This window comes from Acomys minous (genome assembly GCF_964271855.1).
Source record: "Acomys minous genome assembly, chromosome: 9".
Lineage (NCBI taxonomy): Eukaryota > Metazoa > Chordata > Mammalia > Rodentia > Muridae > Acomys > Acomys minous.
Window position 1 is genome coordinate 42,156,476 of NC_140490.1, and position 27,464 is coordinate 42,183,939.

At 46.2% G+C, this 27,464-nt stretch overlaps 1 long non-coding RNA gene across 1 annotated transcript; it reads left to right on the top strand.

The window, feature by feature from the left end:
- On the top strand, positions 1 to 27,344 carry LOC311605089. The gene is made up of 5 exons (XR_014781786.1): positions 1 to 297; positions 435 to 568; positions 24,923 to 25,897; positions 26,069 to 26,157; positions 27,107 to 27,344. It is a non-coding gene; the product is annotated as an uncharacterized lncRNA (long non-coding RNA).
- Positions 27,345 to 27,464: the final 120 nt, after the last annotated feature.

The window sequence follows — 27,464 nt, forward strand, 5'->3', positions numbered from 1 at the left end:
TGGCTCTGGGGGCCCCTGTTCAAAAGCTGCAGGGCCACACTCAGGGCCGCTCTGGCTTACCCTCGGGACTTTAATTCGGAACACATTTCCACACAGAGGGGCAGAACAAAGCACAATAGCTCTGGAGTTCAATTTACATTCTCAGTCAGTGAAACAAAAATGGAAATAAAAAACAGTTGTGGGAGAGTCATTTATAACCATGCTGCAGCTCCCAAAGTGCCTTTCCTAGTGTGTCATGGAAGAAAAGACGGTTTTTAAAGCCACCAGAGAAAAGCTGAAGTGACCAAAAAAGGAGAGGTGAGGGATTTTTTTTTTCCTCTCGAATTTGTTTTAAAGTGCAGATGACAGTGTGTGAGCACTTGCAATCTGGCAAACACAGGCTGTTTCACTATTTCCTGATGGCTCACTCCTTTCTGTTCTTCTGCTTGTTTCAGCGCTGCCAGGCACTAGCCACTCCGAGTGGTCCTGGGAAGTTTCCACACAAGAAACTCAAGTTTTCTTTACTGTTGGACCAGGCTTCCTAGATGACTGCCGAGCTTGTGTAATGTCCCAGCATCGAGATTTCCAGGTACATATCTGCTGTTGTAAGTAATGTCTGGCATGTTCGGGGGCAGGACGCGGGGGAGCGGGGTGGGGGTGGGGGTTGGGCGGGGTGGGGGCGGGCGGTGGAGAATCCCAAGTACTAGCAGATGGATGCAACTCCAGGCACTGTGTCAGCTACCCAGTTTAAAAGCTCAGTGCAGAATGTGTGTTGTGCTTACAGGATAGAAGGGCTGGAGGAGTGTAGTGATAATGCCCCTCCCCCCATGCTTTACCCAAATCCCACGGAGGCAGCAGCACAGCCAGATGAAGAGGTTTGACTTCAGGTTCCTTGCACATGCTCTCACACCAGCAGTTGCATGAAAAGTTGCCTGCTCCGCTGGTGCCCACTGCGACATTCCCTTGTATTGTCCTCTTCTCCCTGCTAGAGCCAAACCCCGGGAAAGGTCTCTGAGTCCCTAGGCGAGTTTATCTGTGCCTGCAGGGAATGCCGGGTTTTTGTTTGTTTCTGTAGGGTCTCTCCCGCATTATGGCTATGTCTTGTATGCCTCTACTACTATAAGCCTTCTGAGCACATGCAGCATCACTTGCTGGGTTTTGTAAGTGTGGTGTGGAGCTGCGTAAGTCTGTGGCTTGTTAAATATTTACACATAGACTTTAATGCTATAATCCATAGTAAGTTTAGTGACTTCAGATTTATTTTCAGGGTTTTTTTAAAAGATATATTTCTTATCTATACATTCCGTATATGTGTGTGGTGTGTTCATGTACACATGTGTATGATGTATGAATGTGTGGGGGAGTCTGTGTGGGTGCCTAATGAAGCCAGAATAGGGCATCAGATCCCTGGGGCCGGAGTTACTAGCAGTTATGAACTGCCTGACATGATGCTGGAATCTGAACTTGTGTCCTCTGGAAGAGAAGCACATGCCTTTATCTTTCCAGCTCCTATTTTTTGGTTTTTGCCTTTTTTTTTTTTTTTAAATATTTGTAGATACTTGCTAAGGAAATCTGCTCAGAAGCTCATTTACATATTGTCTGGAATGGTTAAGCACAAAACCTGCCTGTTAGCCTCTCCAGCCCCGATTCCTAACCTCTCCCGTCCCGCCTTTCCCCTAATAGCAGGAAGGACAGGCAAGGTTTGATTTCCCAGCTTCCCTGCCACTTAATTACCTGTGTGATTGATTCAATTTTGACCTCATGACACCAGGGAATGTTCCCTGGGAGAAAGAAAGGTCTGACCTGCTCCTGCAACTTCGGCTCGCACCTACTATGGCCAGAAACATGCGATGCAACGTGATGCAAATCTGACATTGCTCCCAGCCAGGGTGCAGGATCACAAGAGGCCCTGTTTCATGAAAGCATCATGGTATAGGAATCTACATGGTATAGAAGGACCAACTGCTCCCTCCAGATAAGCACGGGGGCCAGGGGAAAGCTGAAAGGGCACAAACACTTCCAGTTCAACAAGAAGCAACAGAGCAGATGCTCAGTGAGCCCCTGCTGGCCGGAGGGGACAGACACGGCCTGAGGAAGCCTAAGAACAAACAACAACGAAATAAGTAGCTTTGTAAAAGATTTATAAAGGGCCAACAATTCTTTAAAAAGAAACCACACCTATTGGCAGTGTTTTTGTGTTCTCAGGTCTTGGTCTATACTCTTTTCTGATAAGAGGATGTGTACACATATTTTTGTGTGTGCCATTATAAAACAGGTGACAGCTTTTATGACACTTCACCCTTCTAAGAAATAAGACATAGCTGTCCCATGGTATCCAATGGTCATTGGCTTCAGAACCACTCTGAAATAACCAAAGACCAGGAGTGCTCAGTCACAGAGCCCACACACCCTCCTCTGTCTCAACAGCCATCTAGAGGATGACGAGATCAAGTCTGCATGTGCTGAACACACACACTGCTGCTGTTGCTGGCAGAACTTCCCAGGACGCAGGCGTGAAGCACAGTGGGAAGCGTTCACACTGTGCTGGATAGAGGCTGAGGCAGCACAGAGGTGCTTGCTGCTCAGAGATTTAGCTTTGCTTTCTAGAATCGTTTTCAATTATTTTTTTTCCAACTGGCTTTACTTGAATCTATGAATTTGTGGGTACAGAGGGAGGACCATGCCTCAGCATAAAACTGTGGTGCCTTTATCATGCACAACATTCGATGATTCCCACATGTACCCCAACCCTTAATTCCAGCCAGTATTTAGGCTTTCCTGCCTTTTCTTTTCTTTTTAAAAAACCAGGTTTTGGCTGGGCGCGGCGGTGCACACCTTTAACCCCAGCACTCAGGAGGCAGAAGCAGGCAGATTGCTATGAGTTTGAGGCCAGCCTGGTCTACAAAGTGAGTCCAGGACAGCCACAGCTACACAGAGAATCTCTGTCTCGAAAAACCAACCAACCAACCAACCAACCAACCAACCAAACAGACAAACAAACAAAAAACAGGTTTCTCAGGTTGGAGATGGCTCAATAATTAAGAGCACCGGCTGCTCTCGCAGAGGACCCAGATTCAATTCTGAGAACCTACTCGACAGCTCACAGCCATCCCTAACTCCAGTTCCAAGGGTATCGAATGCCTTCTTCAGGCAACAGGTATGCACACGGTGCCTCGATGGACTTCAGGTCCTAAAAGTTTGTAGAATTGAGAGTTCTGTTCCATAGTGGATCTTAGGCGTGGTGGCCACACCCTCCCTACCTTGACACATGGTCAGTTGGCTTTGGCTCAGTGGCACAGTGGCTTAGTGACACAGCGACTCCGTGGCAGAGTGGCACCATGGCTCAGTGGCACATCGGCTCAGTGGCACAGCATGTGTTTAGAATACACCATGCCCTGGGCTCCATCCTCAGTGCCACCAAGAGGAAGAAAAATAAAAAGCCACCAACAGAGAGTCTGCCAGCCAGGAAGAAGTCACTCTAATAAGAGTGTAGGGGGAAAAAACCATACATATAAAGAAAAACAAACAAGTCTTTGATAAATAAATAAATATGATTCCAGGTCCTGCTGAAATTCACAGGTGTGATTGTTGTGTTTGGCAGCATTGTATGTACCTTCAAACCTTGTTAGTTGTCAACATGTTGCCTATCTGATGTGTGTGTGAGAGAGAGAATAAAATTAAATAGCAAAAATAAGTAAAACTGGGTCTGTACACTGCATCGTGTGTGCAGCTACAGGGCTGAAGCTGCATCAGGTGTGATGGGGAGCAGCTTTGAGGGCTTTTCTCAGATTGTTTCCTCCCAGGATTATTCTTATGTTCCTCTGTCTTCTTGTTCCCTGTGAATAAGACCCGACTGGTAGTTAGGTCTGCATATTTGATGAGATTTGGGTCCAGATATTTTGGGAAGTAGCATTGTGGAGGCCCCCACACGTGGTTCTGTTTTTAAGACAGAGGCTCACTGCACAGATGAGGATGGCTTTGAACCCTGTTCCTTCTGCCTCCACCTCCCGGTGGTAGGATTACAGGCGTGTGCTACCTCGGCTTTCTGATCTCTTCTCATCATGTGGACTACGAGCTGCGTCCTCTCATCAATCAAACTTTGAAACCTCTGCTCTTAACATCTCCATGACCCACTGAGGGAAGGGAAGTTTTTCTCTTATAAGTAGTTAGACTGACAAGGTCTCCTCTTCCTTGAGCCTCCACCTCCCCTTTGTAGCATGGAGACAGTCTAGTGAAACTGTGAGTGCAAGCTCCCACCAATGAGATGAGACACAACTATCACCTACATTAGTGATAAAAGACAGAAGCCATCTTGACCACATGTGTCTCGTAGTACAGTTTGGGTTCTGGCGCACATACCCTTTTTACAAAAAAGAAACTGGTTTGCCAAGTTACCTTTACTTTGTTTATACAGTCTTTTGCACAACAGTGAGATTAGTCTTTCCCAACACTGGGAGTACCACACAATCCCTGTGTCTGGTTTGAGGAGACCACAGAAGGCCAACACTTGCCATGCTTTGGTGCAGAGAGCTACACGGAAGCAGTTTTCCTCTGCAGGATGAGGGACAGCCATAGTACAGTAGACACAGCCTTGGCACTATCTCATCTGTGGCACCCTTCTCAAGAAGTTGAGATAAGAGCATCAGAAGTTCAAGGCCAGCCTTAGCAACTTACCAAGACCTTACCTCAAAATGAAAAAAAAAGAAAAAAAGGAGGTGGGGGCATCATATAACTTAGTGATGGAGTAATTATTCATTCCCTGGGTCTGTGGGAGGAATTTGCATGAGCTTGGAAGCAAAACCTTTCCCCGTTTGAGACTTCAGGTAAGCTCAGTCCTGGGAAACACCTTGATGATAAACTTACAACCCACATAACCTGTGAGAAAATAAACAGGCTTTGATTTTTGAGGGTCACCTGTTACTCAGCAGAGGTGGACTAAGCTGTCCCTCATTACAGCATCCGTGGTTCAAGCAAGATCTGTCCTCAGGACCAGGCTAAGGAGATCCATGTGCTCTAGCACCTAAAGCTCTGAGTCTCAGACATCAGAGCCATGAAGCTAATCTCCACCAGCGCCAAGACCACAAACAGCTAACCAAGTGACCACGTGTTTTCTGCCACTTCCTGTTTGTCTCACATTCTGAGACACGTGCTGCACACGTGGAGGCCCTCACTAGATGTCTATCATTGACAAGAGTTGTAATGATGGGCTGGAGAGATGGCTCAGAGGTTAAGAGCACTGTCTGTTCTTCCAAAGGTCCTGAGTTCAAGTCCCAGTAACCACATGGTGGCTCACAACTATCTATAAGGAGATCTGGTGCCCTCTTCTGGTGTGCTGGCATACATGCGGGCAGAATACTGCATAAGTAAAAAATAAATCTTTTTTAAAAAAAGAGTTGTAATGATTATATTCAACACCTTGTCTCTGTGTGCAGTCACCGTAACCCAGGTTTATAACTGTATTAATATCTGGAGTTAGAGATAGGGAGGGGTATCTGGCTCTGTAAAAGAAAAAATATTATTTGGTATCTCCTTGTGTTTTTCATTTCTTCAGCAAACAGTACAAATGTAGTAACAGTGTGTCCCAAATAAGATAGTAAAATATATAAACAACAGTCTTTCCTAATCTTTTCCTGAAAATTTTCTAATCATAAGTTCAGCTTTTTACCAATTGGCCTTTCTCCAAGCTGATAGTTTCTTAGTAGGAGTTGAAGACATTTGTGTATTGGAAAATGCACTTAACGTGTTGTGTAGAGCATTACAAAGAGACAGACATTAGGAGGCACACCTGTGTGCACATGCACATGAAGGTTTTTAAAATACTTATTATCTGTCTGTCTGTCTATCTATCTATCTACTTATCATCTATCTATCTATTGTATGTATGGGTGTTTCGCCTGCATGTATGTCTGTGCATCATGTCATTGCCTGGTCCCTCCAGAGGCCAGAAGAGGGTATAGGATTCTCTGGAACTGGAGTTACAGATGGTCATAAGCCACCAGATGGGTGCTGGGAATTGAACTTTCATTTTCTGGAGGAATAAATATCCAGTGCTCTTAACCACTGAGCCATTTCTCCAGCTCCCAGAGGTTTATTAATTTATCATTTTACATTTATTAATTTGTGCATCGGGGCAGAAGGCGCATTACCTGTATCAAGACATGTGTGTGGAAATCAACTGGTTTTCTCTTGCCACTGTGTGGGTTCCAAGGATCAAATTCAAGCCTTCTGCCCTGGTGGCAAGGACCTTTATCAGCTGAGCCACCTCAACACCTCACAGGCTTACTACACAATACTGACTCATTTGGTTGCGGGGTCTGAGAGGTTCCACAATCTTCTGTGTGCAAGCTGTACATTCGAAGGCCTTGGGCTGAGGGCTGAAAGAGTTCATCCTGAGCCCGGAGGCCTGAGGACCAGGAGCTCAGGCGCAGGACAGCATAGTGCCCTAACTCAGGCTTTCTTCATCTTTATGGTCAATTCAGACCATCTACAGATTGGATAGTGACCAACACTTTGGGTCATGACAAGGGGAGTCTGCCTTTTGCATGTCCGTATGCTGGATCTCTTCCAGAAGTTCTCTCACAGATGCCTTCATAAATATTTAGTCAGTGTTGGGGGATAATCTGAAGTATTTTGATGCTAATTACTGCTTGCTGTCTGACCCACCTTTTGCTTAATAAAAAGCCATCCCACCTGGGCAGGACAGAGGAGATAGGTGGGGCTTAGAGAGAGAGGAATTCTGGGAAGAAGAAGGACCGCCACCAGGAGAAGGAGATCTGAGGGGAAGAGAAGAAGGCTGCCATGGGTTAGCTGGAGGAGAAGCACATGGCCTGCAGCGTGGATGGAGAATCCAGCCCAGATGAAGAACATTAACAAGTATTTGGGATTATGGATGGGGAGGTAGCTTGATAGAAGTTATTAGAAGCAGATGGCATGGGATTGAAACAGGGATCCCATGCCTGCCCCACTATGGGAAGCAATTTAGAAGATTGATATCTGCCCTGCCCCAGGTTAACTAAGGCCATTTTAAAATATAACAAGTGTCTGTGTCTTAATTGATCGCTAGCCGAGCCTACAGATAACACTTGCAATTTTAAAAACAATAAGTCAGCTTTGTGGTCAGCAAGTGGCTCAGAGAAGTGAGTACATAGAGTCAGTGGTCATGGCTGCCACTCAATGTGTTGTCCCAAGTTCCCCTGTGAGTCCCAATGACATGAAACAAAACATCTCTCTAGGGGCTGGGGAAATAATTATATAGTTAAGCTTGGCAGTGATGGCACATGCTTTCAATCCCAGCACTCTAGAGAGAGGCCAGTCTGGTTTACAGAGTGAATTCCAAGACAGCCAGGGCTACACAGATAAACCTGTTTCAGAGAGAGGAGGGGGAGGGGAAGGTTACATAAAATAAGTCATTCTGGGTACTTTGCGTGATTAAAAGTACTCTGTGTGGATGGGAAGGGTGAGGTGATGAGCACCCTGGGTTTGGCTGGAAGAAGAGGTAACATAGGGAAGCAGACGGGATGCAGTGCTGCTTGTTATGTCCGTTCACAGCTACCTGCACGTTGCAGGAGAGCCAGAGCCCTCAGCTGCCAGAAGCTCTGCGCTGGCTGCTCCTGGGATGCTGTCTCCGCATCAAAGACACTTGTAAGAGATCAGGAGGATAAAAGAAGAGAGACGTTCACATGGCCAGATGTTGAATTCTGTGCATCTTCCCAGGTTGTACAGACCATGTCTACCACATCTGCTGAGCAAAGTCTACAGAGATGCAGTAGGGTTTGTAGCAGCTTTCTGGGAATTCCTTAAGAGTTACTGACTTCGGAAATCAGGCCACTTTTTTTTTAAACTGGGTGTGTATCTCTGTCCTTCCACCTGTTGATAGTTATGGGAACCCCAATTCTTTCTATTAAAACCCTTAGCATAGTTGGGCATGGCACACATTCCTGTAATCCCAGAACTTGGGAAATAGAAGCAGGAAGATCAGGAGTTCAAGGACATCCTCAAATATGTAGCAACTTTGAAGTCAGCTTGAACAATATAAGACCCTGTCTCAAACACACACACACACACACACACACACACACACACACACACACACCACACACACACACACACACACACACACACACTAATAAAACGATTGCTATAAATAAACAATGGAAACTAGAAAGCACAGAGTGTCTTTTCTTAATCTGAAAACACGTTGACTAGCCAGACATCACGGTCTGCACCTGTAGTCCTCACACTGGGGAGGCAGAGAAAGGAGGGACCATAAAGGCCCTGGTCAGCCAGTCTTGCCCATTCCAGGAGCTTTAGATTAAGTGAGAAAGCCAGTCTCAATAGGCTGCAGGGCTGAAGAGATTGCTCAGTGGTTAAGAGCATTGGCTACGTCTCCAGAGGTCTAGGGTTCACTTCCAAGCACCCACATGGCAGCTCATAGCCATCTGCAACCCCAGTCCCAGGGGATTCAATCCTTCTTCTGGCCTCTGGGGGTAGCAGGCATGCACATGGCATATAAATGTATGTGCACACAAAACACCAACACGCATTAAATAAATAAATTCGCTGATAATTTTTTTGAAAAGATAGAGTAACCAGAGGACGATATCTGATGTTCACCTATGTCCCCCCATACACACGTGTGCATACAAATACGTATGCACACATGCACACACACATACAAACTGCTCTTACCTCATGTGAATAACAGTCCTTAAGCTCACGTGTGAGCTGCAGGTGTATAACGAGAACAAGCAGCCACAAAAGGACAACTCAGAGCAAGTTTGCTAAAATAATTTCCAAACCATATTTATTATGTATAAAATTCACGTATCCAGGTGGTTCTGAAAACTGAGATTCACTTGAAAGTGAAGAACGATGAGCTAAGAAATGTAAGTAATGTAGAATTACAACTAAAGTTGGTAATGATAGAGCCTGCGGTAGACTTCAGTTGTTAAACAGACTCTCTAACGTCAGAAGCATAGGTTGGTTTTTAAAGACACTTTTTATCTATTCTTTGTGAGTTTCACAGCACACACGTATCTCCTCCTCCATTGTATCCACCCCCACCTCTGAAGCCGTCTTCTCCCCAAAATAATATCATTGTGGAAGCTGTGTGTCACAGCGTGTCCACACAGTGTACCCTTTTGTCCACATATCTTTACTTGCAGATGTTCACTGCCCGGTTCAAGGTTTCTGGCTTCGGCTACACTATCAATACTGGATCTCCAGTAGCACTGGAGTCTCACCAGGACTCCTCTCAGACACCTTGTTGTTGCCCTATGTCATGGAGACCCTGCCGCTTTGGATTTGTAGGAGCCCATCCCCTTTCACGTGCTCCAGTTGTTTATGGATGGGTTAGATCTTAAGGGGTGGGGCTAACTCAAAGCCCTGGATCTGAGTGATAGCTGAGTTGATCAGCCTGCCAGCTCTCCCTAGCTAGATAGCCCAATATTGTAGCTGGCAAGAGGCAAAGCCAACTCTCCTTCCTTCACACCCTCGGGGCTGGCTCACCTCATCCCTGCTTTCGCCACCAGGGCCAGCTTTACTGTGTTGCCCAGACGAGGTGCAGGACCTGCTCTCCCCACTGATGCAGCTGTTTATGTTTGGAGCCAGTTCTCCCACATGCCATGGCAGGGAGGGGCTTTTGCACTTAAAAAAAAAAAGATATGTTTATTTATATTTTATGTGTATGAGTGTTTTGCCTGTCTGTATGTGTACCACATGCATGCAGTGCCCACAGAAGCCAGAAGAGGGCATTGTATCCCCTAGAACTGGAATACCAGATGTTTGTGAGCTGCCATGTAGACTGATGGTCAAACTCAGGTCGACAGGCTTGTGCAGTAAGCACCTTACCACTGAGCCATCTTGCCAGCCCGCACAAGAGGCAGTCTGTAACCACAACTCCCAATTACTTCAGCAAAATGTAAGAGAAAGAAATGATTAGAGAAGTCAGGATTGTGTTGGTTACGTTTTTGTCAACTGGACACAAGCTAGGGTCATCTGTGAAGAGGGGACCTCAGCTGAGAAAATACCTCTATTAGATTGGCTTATGGGCAAGTCTGTGGGTGGTGCCATCCCCAGGCTGGTGGTCCTGGGTTTTCCAAGAAAGCAGGCTGTGCAAGCCATGAGGATGAGGAATAAGCCGGTAAGCAGCACCCCTCCATGGCCTCTGCCTCCAGTCTCTGCACTGGTGGAACTCAGTGATGGAGTATGGCTGGGACTTGTAAACCAAAGAAACCCTTTCCTCCCAAGTTGCTTTTTGTTTTAATATGAGGTTTATTAAGTGAGCATGGGAAAAAAGGAAAGGGAAGGAAGGGTACCCCAGAGAGAGACAGAGACAGAGGAAGAGAGTAAGGGAGTAAGAGAGAGAGAGAGAGAGAGAGAGAGAGAGAGAGAGAGAGAGAGTCACAAGTAGGGTTTGTTCTTTTATATAGCCCATGACAGGTAAGCAATGGCATCACATGTAGGCAGACTGAAGAAGAATCCTAACATTGCTACCTTTTCCTATAATTAAAAAATGAGGAACATTAAATTGTTTTTATATAAGGTAAGTTAAAGTATATATAAGGTTTATTAAGTGAGATTGGGAGGGAAGGAAAAGGGGAGGGGTGAGAGAGAGAGAGAGAGAGACAGAGACAGAGACAGAGACAGAGACAGAGGAAGAGAGAAAGGGGGCTAAGAGAGAGAGGGGGCATAGAGCCCCAAATTGCTTTTGATGAGCGTTTTATCACAGCAATAGAAAGCAAACTAGGACAAGGGGGTAGACACAAGCAATAGCACTAGGGGGGTTGTCTAAATGCAGGGCTCCTCAAATTGTAAAAAGGTAAACGTTCTCATAAGTGGGTAAAATAACGACTATAAAAGCACTTAAACTGGGTGTAGTGACACAACACCTTTAGTCCCAGCACTCGGAAGGCAGAGGCAGGCAGATCTCTGAGTTCGAGTCCAAGACAGGCAAGGCTACACAGAGAAACCCTGTCTCAAAAAACCAAAATGAAAACAAACAACAACTACGACAAAAAACAACATCAAATTTAAGTCTTCCTCATGAGTGCTCAGGGGAGAACAGGATAAAACAGAGAACATATTCATAGTCTAGTACTTATTTATTTTTAAATCTTATGTATGTGTAGGGTTGTTTTGCCTGCATGTATGTCTGTGTTTGTATAAATGCACACATATGCCATGGCATGCACATGAATACCAGAGGACAGTTTGTGGGACTCGGTTCTCTCTTTCTACCGTGCTTGCTCTGGGAATTGAACTCAGGTTGTTTGGCTTAGTGACAAGTGCTTTTGCCAGCTGAGGCATTTTGCTAGCTCTGTATTTTTTTATACAAAAAAAATTGCCTAAATATCCATCTCTAGGTGAATTCTAAATTAATATGTCATTCAAAGCTAGCTAGCTAGATGATAGGTAGATGATATATGTGATAGATATATAGATGATATATATATATATAGGTATATGAGAGAGAGAGAGAGAGAGAGAGAGAGAGAGAGAGATTACTTACTATACACCAGCATGAAAGAGTGAGACTGAGCTACATAAACTGACCACAATTAACCTTTAAGACCTAGTGGGGAAGAAGCAAGTAACAAGGCATCAGAAGGCCATGATATTATTTTTCCAGTTAACAGTAGAACGGCAGTCCTACACCCACCTGCATTACATCAGAGCCCACAGCCAGAGCCCAAAGGATACATGGCTGACAGAGTCTGTATCCGGTGATGAGGAGGAGAGTGGGGGTAAGGCCTGGGCAGGGAGTGTTCACAGTTGGGTCTCTCTATGTAGCCCCAGCTGGCCTAGAGCTTGCTTTGTAGGCCAGGCTGGGCTTGCTCTCTTCCTTTACAGGAAAGCAAAGGCCCAAGACTGAACACAGAAAAGGTCTGTTGAATGCTAAGAGCCTGCCTTCGCTGCTCCCTAAAGACAAGCAACAGAATGTGAGAAAGACCCCAATCTTCACTTTGCCCAAATGCAGCTCAAGAAATAAAAATCTCCTTCCTAACCCCAGAGCCAGCTCTTTCTGACAATGCCTTTCATTGCTCTAGTTGATAGAGTAATAAGCAATAAGATTAAAATGTGAGATGCAGGCCTGCAGAAGACCTAGTGACTATTTCCCATGCGGTGAAATGCACAACCTCCACTCCTGTGCACACACGGGGAGAAACACGCCACTTGGTGCCTGTGTGTGCAGAGCTGGCTGTGTACGGGGCGTGCAGCTGCGGAGTGTGCTGAGCAGCAATGGCCTTTAAGCTCACTAGGGCTCTAATCTAACTCTTCCATCCAAATGCCCTTGAGTGATTATTTTTGTCAAGGTGAGTAAAGTATGTGGCCTGCTATTGACTCTTAGGGGGCAAAAATCTTTGATGAGGTTAAAAGGGGTGGACTGACATCAGTATTAGTAGTAATCTGTGAACGCTTTATCAAGTCAGTGACAAGGCAGCTTGTAAATCAGTGCGTGAATCCCTTTATCAAGGCACTTGCTTGAGAAGTATTAGCTGAACTGCACAGTGGTCTTAGCTGATTTCTGCTCCAGCGCAAGCTCCCAAGCATGGAGCACCTTTGTTTGTAGATCCGCCCTTAAGGAAATATGAATTTAAGTCTCTCTCCTTTTTGCTCCCTTATTGCCCATTTGATTTGTTGGAGTCTGAAAAAAACCTTCTTCAAAGCTCCCACCATGACCGACACCTGTGTCAACCTTTGCTTTCGTAGTGATGTTATTAGGTATGTAAAGTTTTTAATAATTGTATCTTGTTAGCCAATAGTTAAAACACTGAGAGTAGCCTATCTCCTCTATACAGTCTTTTTACTCCTTGGCAAAAATACTCTAGTTTTTGCTGAGGTGGTGAAACACAGAGCTAAATGTGATTCTTCCTTGCTCTTCTACGTGAGATTAGCTGTGTCGTTCCAGGTGAGACATACAAGGATCATGTATGGAGGGTTGGTCCCCTGCGTGGGGGTGCTACTTGAGAGGCACTGGAACCCTTGGGAGGTGGGCCTGTCTGGAGGAAGCAGGTCACTGGAAGCATCTACCTGGAGCAGCATCTCGCCCTGGCACCTTTCTGGCCCCCTCTCTGTTTCCCATCAGCCATAAAGTAAACGTCCTCCATCATGTGTTCCTGGTTTTATATGTGTAGCCTATCCACAGACCTAAAAGCAACAGAGCCAAGAATTTATGCCCCGAAGCCTCATAAACTATCAGCTAAAAGAAACAGTTCCTCCCTTGAAGTTGATAACGTCAAGCATTTAGTAGTAACTACAAAAACTCTAACATGTATGTAAGAACTGGTCCTCCTGGACGTTTCTTTCTTTTTGTCCTGTTAGGATCCTAGGGGAGCTTCAAAAATGCGAGGACATTCAGAGAGGAACTGGGGCATGGCAGGCTGCGTGGCTCTGAGGTAGCACTCAGTGGCCTGGCAATGTTCTGGCAATGCTCCTTTCTGTTGAAGTCGGCATTGTAGATTTTGTTATAGCCATGAGATCCCAGTTGGTCCCCGCAAACCACCAAACTCTGCATTTTATGTTCACATCATCCAGCTGGGTGTTTTCATAATTCATTATTTTCTGATTTAAAATTTTATTTTTAACATTTCTATTTCCCCTCAAGTATACTTTGCTGCCTCTCCCATGTTTTGCCGTATTTTAAACACACTTCCAGGAGAGGCATGATAGCCATGCCTGTAATTGCAGTACTTGGGAAACTGAGGCAGAAGGACTGAGAGTTTAGCCCAGCCTCGATATATAGCAATAGCCTGTTTAAAAAAAGAAAAAGAGGGACTGGGGGGATAAGTCAGTGGATACAAGTATATGCTGCTCTTGCAGAGGACCCTAGTTCAGTTCCCAGCACCTGTGTCAGGAGACTTACAACCACCTGGAATTACACCTCTAGGGGATCTGACACCAATTTCTAGGCCCAGCAGGCACCTTCACTCATACATGCATGGAAAAACACACATATACACATAACTAAAAAGAAAATGAATCTTTAAAGGATACAACTAAAACAGAAGGACAAGAAAAAGGCCAGTATTGTGTGTACCCTTGGGATGCTGAGGTAGGAGGGTCAAAAATTTAATGTCACTTTGGGTTACACATTGAGGCCCTGTCTCAAAAAGTGGGCGAGGGAGCTAGGGTTGTAGCTCAGTCATTAAGAGCTTGCCTAGCTGGGCTGGAGAGATGGCTCAGAGGTTAAGAGCACTGACTGCTCTTCCAGAGGTCCAGAGTCCCAACCACATGGTGGCTCATAATCATCTATTATGTGATCTGCTGCCCTCTTCTGGCCTATAGGTGTACATGCAGATAGAGCACTGTATATATAAGTAATAAATAAATCTTTAAGAAAAAAAAAGAGCTTGCCTAGCACATGCAATGTCCAGTGTGGCAACCCATACCTTTAATCCCAGCACTTAGGAGGCAGAGAAAGGTGAGTCTCTGAGTTCAAGGCCAGCTTGGTCTACAGAGTGAGTTCCATGATAAGCAAGGTTTCATAGAGAAACCCTGTCTTGAAGGGGGGGGAAAGTCCCACATTCCTTATTTTTTTTTGTTTGTTTTGTTTTGTTTTTGGAGACAGGGGTTCTTTGTGTAACAGCTCTGGCTATCCTGAACTCTCTCTTTGTAGACCAGGCTGTCCTCGAACTCACAGAGATCCGCCTGCCTCTGCCTCCTGCGTCCTAGGATTAAAGGCGTGCGCCACCATGCCCGGCTCCTGCATTCATTTCCAGCATTGTATAAGTCAAGCTCGTGGCAGTGCACACCTGTAGTCCTAGCACTAGGGAAATGGAGGCAGCAGGATTCTAAACCACACGTACCCACGGAGAGTTTGCTGTCAGCTCAGGAGACCTCCATCTCAGGGGGAAAAAAAACCAAACCAGAAACAATTGATACTAATGACTTGTGCATTTATCTATAACTGAATTTATTTTAATTTAGAATTCCAACTTATGCTTTCTCTTTCATTCTATTTTCCCTTTTGACTTTTGATGAGGTTTTTTTTTGTTTGTTTGTTTTTTACTGTTTTGTTTGAGAGTTATCTATTATGCTTCTATTTGTACTGTTTTGTTTGTTTGTTTTTGGTTTTTTTCCCAAGACAGAGTTTCTCTGTGTAGCCTTGGTTGTCCTGGACTCACTTTGTAGATCAGGCTGGCCTCGAACTCATAGAGATCTGCTGCCTCTGCCTCCCAAGAGTGTACTGTTTATCTTTAGTAAAGGATAAAGGTAGATCAATGTCTATGGCTGGCCTTGAACTCACAGAGATCCATGTGCTTCTGCCTCCTGAGTCCTGGAATCAAAGCCACCACACCCAACACAAATGAGCTATATTTTACCTCTCCTCCAAGGTGTTCTACTCCACCTGGTATTACCTGGTCTGATATTGTACCTTAAGTACTTGGAGCTCTGTATTTTTATTATCTGCACTTGCTCCTTTTTAGCTTTTTGTTATGCTTATTTATTTATCTGGTGGGGGAGCTTATGAGTGGAGTCCAGAGAATAACTTGCAGTAGTTGGTTCTCCTTCTTCTCTCTGGGGACCACGCCGCATAGGTGGTCAGGCTTGGTGGCAAGTGTCTCTGAGCCATCTCACCAGCCCCTTGCTAAGTTCTTGACTTCCGTTTTAGACAACCATTCTTTGAGTAAAACCAATCTATTCTGAGGTGAAGTTACTCCATGTGAGAGGCAAGCACTTTACTCACTGAGCCGCCTCCTTGGCCCTAACATAGCTTAATGATATCAACTGTGATGACACAAGCCAGAGTTATCCAAAAGAAAGATCTGCCTCCAGAGTATCTGACTGTAGGCCATTCTCTTAATTAGTGATTGGTGGGAGAAGGACAGACCATTGTGGGTAGGGCCATCCCTGGGCTGGTAGTCCCCGGTTCTGTATGAAAGCAGGCCAAGCAAGCCATGGGAAGCACACCAGGAAGCAGCACCCTCCATGGCCTCTGCATCAGCTCCTGCCTCCAGGCTCCTGCCTTGCTTGAGTTCTTGTCTTGACTTTTTAAAAAAGATAAACAGTGACATGGAAGTGTAAGCCAAATAGCCCCTTTCCTCCCCAACTTGCTTTTGGTCATGGTGTTCTACCTCAGCAATAGAAACCTCTAACTAAGACATTGACGTGACGGCACAGTCACCTACCTTTTGGCAGGGTATAGTTGGACTTCTAGGTCACTCACCCTGACTACTCCCTCCGCCTCCGCTGCTCCCTGGTGGTGAGCATACAGAGGTGGGCGAGAGAGAGTCTGGCAGTCTCTCCCGGTTGGCCTGTCTTCTCTGGCTGGTGATAGCTGGATTCTCTCTACCCTTCCGGCTCCCCCCTCGTGCTATGATGTTCCAGATGTGAGCTTACTTTTATTTCTTCTCCTGGAGACTGGCAGGCCTTTCCAGCCAGAGATCCACATCTTAATTTCTGGAAATTTCCTAGTCATCACCAATGCCTCTCATCCATTATTTATACTCCTAGAAAATTCCTGGAACTGCCTTTGAACATATGTGCAACCATGCCTCATCACTTCCATCTCTCTTCCATACGCTGCTCCGAGTTTTGTATTCTATGACATTTCCTCCACATACCTGAAAATTCACTTTTTTTTACCCCCGGGTCCTCTGAATATTGCTGATAAACATTAACAATTACATTAAGTTTTTTTTTTTCTGACCATGTGTGTCAGTTCCAATATTGCTTAAATACTTGGCTACCTTGGCTCACAGCCCTACTTTTGTTTTGTGAATTATTTCTCACAATGGAGCATTGAGGAGCGCTGGTATATAACTGATTCTTCTCGCTGCTCCGTTCCATGTCCACGTCCTTGTCTTGTTTGTCGTGGTGGAAGTGGAAAGGTCTAATCCAGATAGGCAATAAACTGCCAAGAGAGTTGAGGATTTTCTCCAGCTTCAGTAAGACCCACAATATGCTGGCTGATCAGGGGTCAGTATACCAGAGGATGAAATCTGCACGGTTTAAAAAAATGGCATGTAGCCAGGCGGTGGTGGTGCAAGCCTTTAATCCCAGCACTTAGGAGGCAGAGGCAGGCAGATCACTGTGAGTTTGAGGCCAGCCTGGTCTACAGAGCAAGTTCCAGGACAGCCAGGGCTCCACAGAGAAACCCTGTCTCAAAAAAACAAAAACAAAAACAAAAACAAAACAAAACAAAAACAGGTGGAGGGTAGCCTGAATCCCAGTAGAGGAGACAGTCAAGATTACGTAATGTGGACGCTGACAGATCAAGACGCAGCAACGAACAGGAAGGCAGCTTCCCAGCCCAGGCTTACAGAGGCATGGTTTTCTGAAATGACAGCAATGGAAGGAAACCTGGCTCTGCCCACCTCTTAGCCTGCTCCCCCACCCCCACTCCCCACCCCCGCGTGTACCATTACAGCAAAGCAGGATGGAACTCACCCTGCTCTGCTCACTGGCTGACCACTCAGCCCCACAGCCATAGCCCCAAAGTCTCCAGATTCCCATGGTGAATGGCTGGCCTGCTCGCCCTCTCTCCACAGCAGCAGGGAATCTGCAGGTAAGTGAGTAGTCCTGACACAGATCAAAGCCGGGCTGGCAGAGCCCCCTCTATACAGGATTGTTGACACATCCTCCCCCTGCTGTCTTTTGCAGCCAGAGCCCTTTGTAGCTTGGCTGAGTTAATCTCATCACAAAGCAATGTGCTACAATGTATTCCTTATTTTAAAATATGCTCTCTAGCGCTGGGCAGACAGCGCAGTCCTTAAAGGAACCTGTCTTGTAAGCACGAAGGCCCAAGATACAGTCCCAGAACCCATGCAAAGAGCCAGGCACTGTAGATGAATTTGTAACCCAGCACTGGAGAGTCAGGGACAGGCTGAGCCATGGGGCTTGCTGGCCAGCCTAGCTTTCCTGGAAAACCCCAGACCAAGGAGAAACCTTGTCTTATAAAGTAAGGTGGCCCATTGCAGAAGACCTCCCAGCCTAGGAGAAGGAATATTGGAGCGTTCAAATGAGCGCTTTTCTCAGCCTCGATTGAGAAGCTTCTGTTTACAGTGGGCAACGTTTAATGCAGAGACTCTTTTTTTTTTTTTTTTTTTTTTGGTTTTTCGAGACAGGGTCTCTCTGTAGACCAGGCTGGCCTCGAACTCACAGCGATCCGCCCACCTCTGCCTCCCGAGTGCTGGGATTAAAGGCGTGCGCCACCACGCCCGGCTCAATGCAGAGACTCTTAACCAGTCAAAGCGCTGAGAGCAAATGACCGCTGAGTGCCCAGCTCTGAGTGAGCCACTAAGCCACCCTCCACCCCAGTGCTCAGGAAGACGGGCCAGAAAGAAGGCAAGAGGGCCAGAGGATGGGGAAAAGTGATGTGAGCATGACGTGGCTGCCCCTTGCTCTTCTTCTCTTCCTTGGTCTCCCCTCACCCCTTCTTTTCAGCTTCTCCTTCTGCTTGTTCTGGAGCTCACTATGTGGGCCAGGCTTTCTGGGAACTCTTGATCCTCCTGCCTCAGCCTGCCTCTCCAGCGCTGAGATTCCAGGCATGCGCACCACCCGTTGCTCCTGACATCAACATGACTTCTAAATGCTGGGATATCTCATTCTCCTGCTGACAGCTCACTGTTTCATGCCAACCAGTCGCAAAGTCAAATCTGCAGTCAGGGTTGGGGTGGTCGCTCAGGTGCTTGCCTAGATTGCTCAAAGCCCTAGGTTCAGTTCTTAGCGTGCATACAAAACTGATACGGCGGTGCCCACCTACAATCCCAGCTTCATAGCAAGCGAGGCTGATGCTGCCTGGGATACATAGGATTTTGTTTCAAACAAAACAAAACAAAAAACAATCGAAAAGCTGGAGCCTTGGCACAGTTGGTAGGTAGACTGTTTGCCTAGCACTCATGACACCCTGGGTTTGATTCTCAGGGCCACGTTAAAAATGTGGCGGCGTAGCATGCCCAGCGGTGGTGGCACACACCTTTAATCCCAGCACTGGGAGGCAGAGGCAGGAGAATCTCTGAGTTTGAGACCAGCCTGGTCTAGAGTGAGTTCCAGGACAGCCAGGGCCACACAGAGAAACCCTGTCTCTAAAAAAACAAAACAAAACAAAACAAAAAATGTAGGGGGAGGGCATAGTGCTGCCTGTCTGTAACTCTGGGAGTTGGCAGGTAGAAACAGGAGGATGACACAATTCAAAGTCATTCTGGGACTTTACAATGAGTTTGAGGCCAGCTTGGGATTCGTGACACTCTGCCCCTTGCAAAAACAAACCTCCAGTCTGGACCCCTTGCCCTGAGCTGTGTCACCCTTGGCATTTCTACTTGAGTTCTGCAAGGTGCGCCAGTCAGTGAGTATCTACAAAGTAAGTTCAGGTCTTTCTCTCCTCGTTGCCCTTTCGCAGCTGTTTACATCCCAGTGCAAATATCACTCAGGCTGTGGATTTCACATCCTCAGAATCTTCAGTTTTACAGGACACGTCAAACCCCGCAGGACACACGTCGGCTCTATTTTTGGAAAATAACTCTAAACCAACTGGTTTATGTGAGTCAGATGATGCCTGCATTGCCTATTAGACAGGTGAAAGTCATGCCAGCCTGCACCTCCTTTTTTAAAAAATAGGTTTATTTATTATGTATACAGTATGCATCAGATCTCATTATAGATGGTTGTGAGCCACCATGTGGTTGCTGGGAATTGAACTCAGGACCTCTGGAAGAGCAGTCAGTGCTTTTAACCATCTGGGAAAGCACACACACACACACACACACACACAAATCTAATTCCCATCATGTTTAAGTTTCCTTTCTGTTGCTGTGGTGAAAGATCCTGGCAAAAGCAATGTATGTAGGAAAGGATTTGCTGCAATTCTGGGTGATGGGACATTACTGAGAAGTCAAGGCATGCTCTAGTCGCACTGCCTTCATAGTCAAGAACAAAAAGAACACGTCTATCCTTGCTTGCTTGCCCACTCTCAGATAGTTTCTCCTCTGCTACACTGTCCAGGACCCCCTGTCTAGGGAATGGTGCCACTCACAATGGGCTTAGTTTTTCCATATCAATTACTAACCAAGATAAACTCTCAAAGGCATGCCCAAAGGCCACTCTGACCTATATAATTCTCATCAAGTGTCTCTTCCTTGCCAGAAATAGTGGCGCAGGCCTTTAATCCCAGCTCTTGGGAGGCAAAGGCCGGGCGGGTCTCTGTGAGTTCCAGGCCAGCCTGCTCTACATAGTGAGTTCCAAGACAGCCAGAGCTACATAGTGAAACCCTTTCTTGAGAGACCAAAGCCAAGCCAAACCACCACAACCACCACCACCACCAAGAATCTCTTCTCACTTGATTCTAGGAAGTGGATAAGTTGACTTTTCAAGTTGTTACTGCACACACATATTTCTTCTCACTAACTTTCCTTACAACCACCTCCTCTCTAGAAGGGACACCCGTGTGATCTAGCCTTCATCCTACTATTTCGTGGCACTCCTGCTCCTCCGTTCCCTCTTCTTCAAAGGCTTCCTGGCCTTCCCACTATCCAGAACACTTTCCTTTGACAGGCTCAGAGCAGGACATGCTGCCTTCTATTCATTGTCCTCTCCTCAATGAATGCTTTCCCAACCATTCCAGACTCATCCCCCTTTCTGGGCACATTGTCCCCTTAGCATGTATCTCTGCCTATAGAACCTAAGTTGACTTCTTTTTCTTGAATGTTTATTCATAACTTAACTCCCCCTGTGAGCTGGTTCCAATGATCTCTTGGATTGCTCCTCCCTCCCTCCCTCCAGTCCATTATCAGATATTAAGGAGTTACCAAGCCCACATGGAGAGCTGGCTACTGTCTGGTGATGTGTGTGAACTTCTTCACTCCCTTTGGAGTGACGTGCAGCCACTTTCCTTTAAGTTTGTATCCCCAACTATGAGATGACCACGTCAAGTGGGCTTTTCCTCTTGAAGCAGGGCTCTGACATTCCGCAGATGTGTGTGGCGTTCCTTTGCAGGAGCACACGGGAACTTCTGTCCTGCCACACAGGAATGCATGATTTATGTATCTCCAGGGGGGTGTAGATTATACAAACGACACATTGTGCGATGAATTCCAGCCTGGCTCCTGTCAGTATTTATTTGAGAGTCTGGTGCCATATCATAAAAATGATATGGGTACTAACAGCTAGAATTTACGAGGACTAGTTGAAAACTGAGATTGATAACTTGTTGAAATAATAAAGCAAAAAAAAAGTGTTTTTCTTCTTAAGGAGAAAAAGAAATATTAGTATTCACATGGGATGGAAACTATATCCTTTTTGGTAAATCTGATTTAGCCAAGGAAGCAATAACATAACAAGATGTGAGCTATCCTCAGAATGGATTTTACTTTCACATTAAACACTTTCTGAACTTCTATATATAGTAATTTTCAGTGCCCTGCTGTAAATTGACTACGAGAAAGTGATGTCAAGTGAGTATCTGCCCGGCATATAAAATGGTCCTTGGTAGACCACACACACTGTGTATGTTGGACTGGACGAGAGAGGGCAGCTAGCTTGCTCCATGTCTCCTGTGCCTCTTTCTTACTTCAAAAAACTTGCCAGCTTGTATAGGAATTGCCATGTCTGCAATGACCCTATCTCTGTAAATTTGGGTTTGACCTATGGCCCCTTCCCCACAAAAAATACTCAAAAGATGAAACAGAGCACAGGGGAGTGAGAGACAGCATCGTGTAGTCACCCTCCTACAAACAGACCTTCTGAGCTGTAGGAGGTGTCATTTGTCACCTCATATTGAGGACTGCCTAAGACCCAGAGAGAGGATCACCACATCCTATTAACATCACAGAATGACTATATTTGCATATGGGACACAGAGTCACACCTAATACCAGCATTTTGGGGTTTGCTTAGTGTGAGGACTTCCAACCACCAACTCCGCCTGAAGGGCTGCAAACTGTCACTCTACTTACTAGGGGTCTACAGATCCAGTTTTTTCTGTTTTGTTTGAACTGCTTCCTTAGAATGGCTTTAGTGGTCAAGGCCACCTGTAAGAAATAAATTAATTCATGTCAACAAAGCAGTTAGCACTCAAGCCCTCTGGAGAGAAAGAAACTTGGGTCTTCTTTCCCAGCATTCTAGAACAGTGTGCTTAGTCCAGGTGAGGACGTTGCTAGGCAAGTTTCATTACATTTAACATTTTAAGAAAGGATTTGTTTATTTATTTATTATGTATACAGTGCTCTACCTACATGCACACCTGCAGGCTAGAAGAGGACATTGGATTACAGTATAGATGGTTGTGAGCCACCATGTGGTTGCTGGAAATTGAACTCGGGACCTCTGGAAGAACAGTCAGTGCTCTTAACCTCTGAGCTGTCTTCCCAGCCCCACATTTAACATGTTTGTAACAGGAAGTTGAAATGTCTACTCCTCCTCCTTGTGATCTTGTTATACTTTCTATGAGTTCAGGGCCTTTCATACACAAAACTCTCTGGCTGAAACGACAGAGTGATTATCTCCAAGTTCTGTTGGTCCAAGCCTGAGATGAAGCTGTTGACAGCGCTAAAGGCCTGGGGCTGGGGGTGGGGGTGGGGCGTGGGGCGTGGGGGATAGGGGATGGGGTGGGAATGGGGGAGGGGGGTTAGGGGATGGGGGATGGGGGGTGAGAGTGGGGATCGCGGGATCTCATGAAGCCTTTCTTCTAGCCAATAGTACCTACTTGGCTGTGGTAACATGGCTGGAGCTTATCTCTTCACTTCCTGAAGACAGCAGTCACATTGGATTAAAGCCCTCCCTATTGACCTCATTGTAATCTGGTTATATTGCAAAGGCTAGGTTTGCAAATGAAGATATACTCACAGGCACTGGTACCTGGAGGAGCTACGGGAACGCCCTTCTGACCTGTTAGCGTGAGTGCGGACAGCACACTGCAGTGTAATGAGGGGTAGGGGTGAGGAAAGGGCAGAGGGGTAGGGGTGAGGAAAGGGCATCTAGGGTTACTTCAGTTTGTTCCTTGGGATTATAGAGTGTCCTGGAAACAGTAGCAATTGGCCACTGACAGAGAGTGACAGCTAGCGATCTAAAGTGGGGGAGGGGGGAAGGAGACACAAAACCAGCAGCTACTGGCCTAAGAATAGAAGTGCAAAGATGGTGGGAGTTCCTGGCAGGAAGCTACAGTTACAGATCTGTCAGTGTGGAAGTGAACCTGAGTGGGAAGGAGAGAAAATCCTGAGGGTCTCAGACATAGAGCAACAGTTATGGAACCTGAGGGCCAGCAGACAGTGAAAGCAACAGTTATGGAACCTGGGGGCCAGCAGACAGTGAAATCAACAGACACTGACAAACAACAAACTTTATTAGAACAGACAAACAGCTCTTATCAAAGGTAGTGAGGAAGGCAGATGTGGGCATAGGGGCAGGTTCCTGGGCCCTCCTGGCTCCAGACTCCTTAGTCTCCTGCTTGTGTCTGCCTAAGATAGTCTCACTTGGGTAGGCTCTCCTCCACTGATGGCAGTTTAAAGTAGTTGCAAACTTCTGGGGTGGGTGGGTGGCAACCTAGGCAAGGAACAGCTTTTCATAAAGAGACTCTTCCCTATTGCCCAGGTTGGACCAAATTCTGCAAATACCACTTCAATAGGTCTCCAGTGTTAGCAGTTTTTGTTGTTGTTGTTATGTTTTAACCGCTGGCCGGTTATTGCCAACGGTAGATACAAATACGGCTCCAAAAGTAAACTTCCATGTGAACCTCTTAAATTATGGGGTTTAGAGACCTTCCAGGTTGCTAAGCAACCAGGTGCTGGTAGACTATGCCTAGAGAGGATGTGGAGACTTCATAGCCCTCAACCCCCTAAACTCTCCTGTGCCCTGTGCAGCTCTTTCCCCCAGCAGTTCCTGCCTTGAAGCCTTTATGACAAAGTAGCAGACTGCTCTGGAGTTTAGTGAGCTATTCCAACAAGTTCTCAGACCTGAGAAGAGGTGGGGGCCCTTGCATTTGCAGCACGTAGGAAAGAAATACACGTGCCTGGCATCTGGAGTGGGGGCAGTCCTGTCCCTTAAACCTGCAGACGCCCAGGCTAATTCTGCATTGTTAGTGTCGGAACACGAGGAAATTGTTAGATTTCTAGTTGGGTTTTGGAGCCAGACAACTAGTGTTGTCAGCCACCATATATTTAGCGTCATGGGAGGAGACCTTCTCCACATGCCACGCCAGGGGTTACTCATCTTTATGTAAACAATGGAAAAGTATGTCCCATTACCATCCTTACTTATGTAAGGTTTAAAATTTCAGATATTTTATTTTTTTCCTGTATTTTTATTTTATATGTATGGGTATTTTGCCTGCACGTATGTCTGTGCACTATGTGTATGCAGAGACCTCAGAGGCCAAAAGAGAGTGTTGAATCCCTTGGATTGGAGTTGCAGATGATTGTGAGCCACCATATGGTTGCTGGGAATGGAACTCTGGTCCTCTGGAAGAGCAGACTGTGCTCTCAACCACTGGGCCATCTCACCAGCCCTTGGGACAGTTTTTCAAGCTATGACACTTAAGTTTTATGAACTAACATTTGTAGCTACTGGCGTAAAAACTGGGGCCCTAGTTTCATCATTCCTGCATCTGAATTTGTGGAGTCATAAGGCCAGATGACTTAGATCATTCTACAGAAAGGTAAATAGTTGGAGGTAAAATAGTAAACTGTTTTTTAATTCAGGACAGGCCTGTGAAAGGGTCATGCATGTTGGAAACGCAGAAGCCGCTGGTGTTGTCTTTTAATGTTTTGTTAAATTGGAAAGGGAGTGGAGTGGTAAAAGAATTGGTTACATTTGTTCTAAATCGGCCTCTTGCCACACCCTTTAAGTGTATTTATTTATTGTGTTTGTAAATCTGTAGAGGTGTGCATGTGCAAGGACTGTGTGTGGTCAGAGGACACACATGGGTCCCAGGGTTCAGACTCAGTTTGTCAAGCTTGGTGACAAGCACCATTACTGGCTGAGTCACCTTGCTGCCCCTTTCTTTTTCCAGAGACCTGGCTACACACTGCTGGATCTACACCAGTGAACATTAAGCTTCTTTAGATCCAGAGGGAAAATGGACCCAAATCAAGAAAGCTGTGCCACACAGGTGGTCTAGCTTTCCATCACTGTGACAAAATACCTGAGACAGACAGGTATTTTGGCGACACGTTTATTTATTTGTTTCATAGATTTTTAGCTGGTCCTGTTTCTTTGGGCCTGTGATGTCACAGCCCCTCACTATAAGAGTTCATCAAATGGTGGATGGAGGCAAACTTGAGGGAGGCAGCTAAGTACCAGTGTCCTAAGGGCATGCTTTCTCATATACATCCTTTCCACCTGCTTCCACTTCCTCAGTGTTCCACTACATCACTACAGCTCCACTGGCTAGTCAGCCAGCCAGCCAGCCAGCCAGCCTTCAACACTGTGGGCTCTGTGGGTGTTCCAAATTTCCCTCCTGGAGGGAAGAGAGAGACTCTTAAGTGTAGTGCCCGCTACCAGTCTAGGCTATGGCGAGGGTCTGCTGATTGAAAAGAAGACACAACGAGGAGTCATTCGTGCTAAGAGAACGCCACTTATTGGGAGTAACAGAGCTGCTTATAGAGGGGAGAAACCAGTAATAGAACACCACTGTGTAAAGTCCCCAAGAGGAGGCAAACCAAGGGCCAAATCATGAGACTCAAAACAAGGAAAATGAAGGCAACCAGTGGAGCACAATGTTTCTTTCAACTGCAGAGAAAAACAAGTAAAGGTCAGTACCAGCACAGCTACGGTTTCCCCACACCTAAACCTCAGGAAGTTCATGAAACTTACAAGCCTTACAAGGCCCCTCCTAAATGCGAGAGAGAGTTAAAGGTGGTGGTGGTGGAAGAGGATTCCAGGGTTCAGCTTTTGCCTGTTGTCAGCCATGCTGAAGTTTCAGAGATACATCTGCCATGGAATCAGCCATGCTCCTGCTCACAACCAGAAGAAACCCACTGGTCCAGTAAGCTAGGCTTGGGCAGAATCATGCTTTTGGGCTTCAGGAGTAACCTCTCTGGCTACATATGGGTGTGCTCATGAAGCACTGGGGGGGGGGGGAGGCGGGGGGGAGGGGAGGGGGATGGTTCCAAATGAAAGCAGCAGATAACATGACTACAGGGATATGTGTTTGCAGGTGGGATTGCAGCCACTCTACCTAAATCCCTGATCCTGTTGTGGGGTGGTGATGATGGAAAACGTGTCATCTTTATCTCAAATGACCTGGTACAGAGAACTTACACCTCCTCCCCTTCCTCCTCCTCCTCCTCCTTCTCCTTTTTGGAGCCCTCTCACTATGTGGCTCTGGCTGCTCTGGACCTAACTATGTAGCCCAGGCTGGTCTCAGACACACAGAGATCTGCCCACTTCTGCCTTCCAAGTTCAGGGATTAAAGATGCATGTCACCATGACTAGCTACAAATAACTCTTAATGCCGAAAAAAACAAGATGACACACAATCAAATTAAAACCAAGCCTGGGGCTCGAGCTGTGTCTCGGTGGGTGAATATTTCCTAGCCTGCAGGGAGCTCTGGGTTAAGTAGCCAGCACCACAAAAGTATGTGTGCTCTCACACACCTGCAATCCCAGAACTCAGGAGGCAAAGGTAGGATAAACCCAAGGTTATCCTTGGCTACAAAACAACTTTGAGTCTAGCCTAGGATATATGTACCCCTGTCTAACGATAGCAACAACAAATGAACCAACCAAGGCCAACCTTGGTGCATAGCCAAGCCCTGTCAAAATGGAGTGGCGGCAGTGCTGGAGAGGACCAAGGTTCAGTTCCCAGCACTCATGGGGCAGCTCACAAACATGTGTAACTCCAGTCTAGGGGGGAATCTGATGCCCTCTTCCGAAGTCCTCTGGCACTGCACACATATAGTGCACTAACATGCATGCAGGCACTCACACATACATGTAAAATAAAAATAAAAGTATTAAAAACAACAACGGCGAAGGCTGGGGATGTAGATCAAACTGTTTGCCTCCCCCACTCCCATTTCAAATAACAAGAAATGGATTTGAAGAGATAATTCCTAAAAGAATTGTAAGCTGTTGGTGAACCAAGGAAAGATACTACAGTGCAAAATTAGGTACTCAATATTACTATTCATTAAGAAAATGCAAATTAACCCATATATTGTCACCTGTCTGGTCTCTTCTTGGGATATTCCAGGACTCTTCTGCCAAGCTCTGTCCCAGGAGCCTTCGCTTCCCTGATGTGTGCTGAGTGCTGTCACAGCCTTGGCTGTCTCCCGTCCTACTACCCTCGTTAGTGAAGAGGATGCTGGCTTCCTTTCTCTGGCTGCCAGTTCTGAAGCATCAAGATAGCTGCCTCCCACATTGGGGGAGTACCAGTTAACCCCAGGATTCCTTCCTCCCTACCGCGGTGTTCCCAGTCCTGAATTCTTCATCCACAGAAATGTGAAATAATGCATGTTGACCGAAGCTCTTGTGTTTGGGATGGTTTATTAAACTGCAATGGGTAACTACAGCAGGTGGGGAGGAAAATGAAACTCCACGTTGGCTTTTGT